Below are 3209 nucleotides of genomic sequence, written 5' to 3'. Positions count from 1 at the left end.
CCTTTTTTTTTTCACTCTTCCCTACTTCTAATGATAGGAGTTCATTAGCTACATCTTAGATGGCCCCTTGAAAGATTTTTAGACCCAGTCATTACTCACTAATGTAGGATGAGGAACAAGACTTTTATCTATTGTGTTGTGCCAATTCAGTATGGTGTCCCCCAGTATTATGGTGCTGAGTCGGTAGATCCATTGGATCTCTCTCCCACAGTGTCTGGATGTCTGTGAGGGATTACTCTATGTCTGTCTTCTGTTGTTTCTGTAAGGATTGCAGGTATTTTGTATCACAGGTATCTGTGAAAGTTTAGCCTCTGCTGAATCTATCCTTGATCTAGAGTATACTGTTGCTCACTGACCCCCATCTGATCTCAGATGCCCACATGTTTATCCATAGACTGGTGTTTGGTGTTAATGGTAATGCAGTATTGTGGATATACTGGTTGATATTAACATCTGTGGTCTATCTCTTATGTGCACAATTCTGTGTCCTTGTTCTTTTAATATTATCATGGTGGTCACAGATTTATTTCCATACATCCCTCCTCTTACCCACTTCAGTGTGTGGGCACCAACTAGCTCAAAATTAATCCCTCCCCTTCCTTCCCCAACTTGGTAACCTACAAAGTGAGTTCACTTCCTTAAGCAAACTCTTCTTTGTCTTTTTACAGTAATGGGCTCATATAGCATTTGTTCTTCTGGGATTGACTTATTTTACTCAGCATAATGTCCTCCAAGCTCATCCATGTAATGAGATGATTCATGTATCCTTCATTATTCTTTAATGTAGCATAGCATTCCATTGTGTGAATGTACCATAATTTGATTATCCATTCATCCGTTCATTGATGGGCATTTAGGTTGTTTCCATCTCTTTGCTATAGTAAATTTTGCTGCAATGAATATAGGTGTGCATATGTCTGTTCATAGGCTGCCTCTCACCTTTTTAGGGTACATTCCTAGTAATAGAATTGCTGAGTCAAATGGTATTTCTATTTTCAGTTTTTTAAGGAAACACCATAATATATACCACAATGGTTGTACCATTTCACAATCCCACCAGCAGTGCACAAGAGTTCCAATCTCTCTGCAACTTTGTCAGCATTTGTTATTTTCTGTCCTGTTGAACTTTACTATTATTGCTGGGGTGAGATATCTCACCGTTTTTTGGTTTGCATCTCTCTAATGACTGAAGATCATGTACAATTCCTCATGTGTTTGCTGGCCACCAGCATATCGTCTTTAATTAAGTGTTCAAGTCTTTTGCCCATTTTTGAATTGGGTTATTTGTCTATTTGGTGTTGAGGTATGGAAGTTTTCTGTAGATTTTGGAGGTAAGTCCTTTGTCAGATATGTCAGGCAAATATTTTCTCCCAATCTGTAGGTTCTCTTTTTACCCTTTTGATGAAGTCTTTTGATATGCAACAGAATTTAATTTTTAAATGGTCCCAGTCATCTAGCTTCTCTTCTACTTCCTGTGCATTCTGAGTTTTGTTTGATAGTGCATTTATACCATAAATTAGGGCTCCTAAATTTCCCCCTATTTTGTCTTTGATGAATTTTATAGTCTTGGGTTTTACATTTAAGTCTTTGATCCAGGTTGAGTTTGTTTTTGTGTATGGGGTGAGGTATGGGTCTTGTTTCATTTTCTGCAAGTAGATATACAGTTTTGCAAGCACCATTTGTTAAAAAGGCTGTTTCTTCCCCATTTAAAGGGTTTTGGACCTTTGTCAAATATCAGATGTCTATTTCTGGACTTTTGATTCTGTTCCTTTGGTCTATCTGCCTATCATTGTACCAATACCACACTGTTTTGACTACTGTGGCTGTGTAGTAGTTTTTAAGATCTGGGAGTGTGAGACCTCCCACTTTGTTCTTCTTCTTCAAAAGTGATCTGTTTATCCAAGATGTTTTTCCTTTCCAAATGAAGTTAGTAATTGGTTTTTCCATGTCCTTAAAATTTTTTGTTGGTATCTGGATCAGGATTGCATTAAATGTGTAGATTAATTTAGGTAGTATTGACATTTTCACAATGTTAATGTGAAGGCAGGTTCTTCCATTTATGTAGAGCCCTTGTTGTCTCTTGTAGTAGTGTTTTATAGATTTCTTTGTATAGGTCTTTTGTGTCTCTGGTAAGGTTTATTCCTAGATATTTAGCTATTGTAAATGGTATTGTTTCTCTTATTTCTTTATCAGAGGTCTCTTTGTTGGTGTGGAGGAATCCCACTGATATTTGTATGCCACTTTGCTGAACCTCTCTATTATTTCCAGTAGTTTTATTGTTGAGTCTCTTGGGTTTTCAATGTACAGGATCATATTGTCCAAAAATAGAGATAATTTTACTTCCTCTTTGCTAATTTGTGTGCCTTTTATTTCTTTTTCTTGCCTTATTGCCCTGGCCAGGACTTCCAATACAATGTTAAATAGAAGTGGTGATAGAGTGCATCCCTGTTTGGTTCCCATTTGTAGGGGGAATGACTTGAGATTTTTTCCATTAACAATGATGTTGGCTGTTGGCTTTGCATATATGCCTTTTATTATGTTGAGGAATTTCCCTTCTGTGTGAGACTGGGTTCTCTAGAGAAACAAAAACCAGCAAAGCTTATATATATATATAGAGAGACAGGCAGAGAGAGAGAGAGAGAGAGAGAGAAATTTATCTTAGGAAAAATGGCTCACAAACATATAGAAGCCGGCAAGTCCAAAGTCCCTGGAGGAAATGTTGGACTGGAGGCAGCCTTAGCTTCCACAACCACATGGGCTGAGAAATTCAAGGCTTGCAGGCAGTACACTGGTTGTTGACTCCAACAAAAGACGAATCCAATATCTCCAGGCCAAGCGGTGGGCTGCTCACTCATGGAAGGTTGTAGTCAGCACACCATGGTCCCAATCCACAGAAGAATGTCTCTCTTCCCAGGATGTCCTTGGATATCCTGGAAGTAGGCCACACCCCTAGGGAAACTCCCCTTGGGCAGATTGGCGACTCATAACACAGTCATCTGATCCCATCATGGGAATAACCACACAGAATTGGGGTCCAGCCAAGTTGACACACAGCTCCAACTTTCATAATCCACCCCTTGTCAACTTGGCAGTTGTACACATCTTCTTAACCATATATAACCTCTAAATAAGGACAATTACAGAGTCATATTTGTGCCTAACATGATACATTAACACACATACAACCAAAATGCATTAACCTTATTTAC

This window comes from Orycteropus afer, unplaced genomic scaffold (genome assembly GCF_000298275.1).
Source record: "Orycteropus afer afer isolate SDZICR_OR568_19922 unplaced genomic scaffold, OryAfe1.0 scaffold01394, whole genome shotgun sequence".
In the NCBI taxonomy this organism is placed as follows: Eukaryota; Metazoa; Chordata; class Mammalia; order Tubulidentata; family Orycteropodidae; genus Orycteropus; species Orycteropus afer.
Note: the sequence above shows the minus strand (reverse complement) of the source record.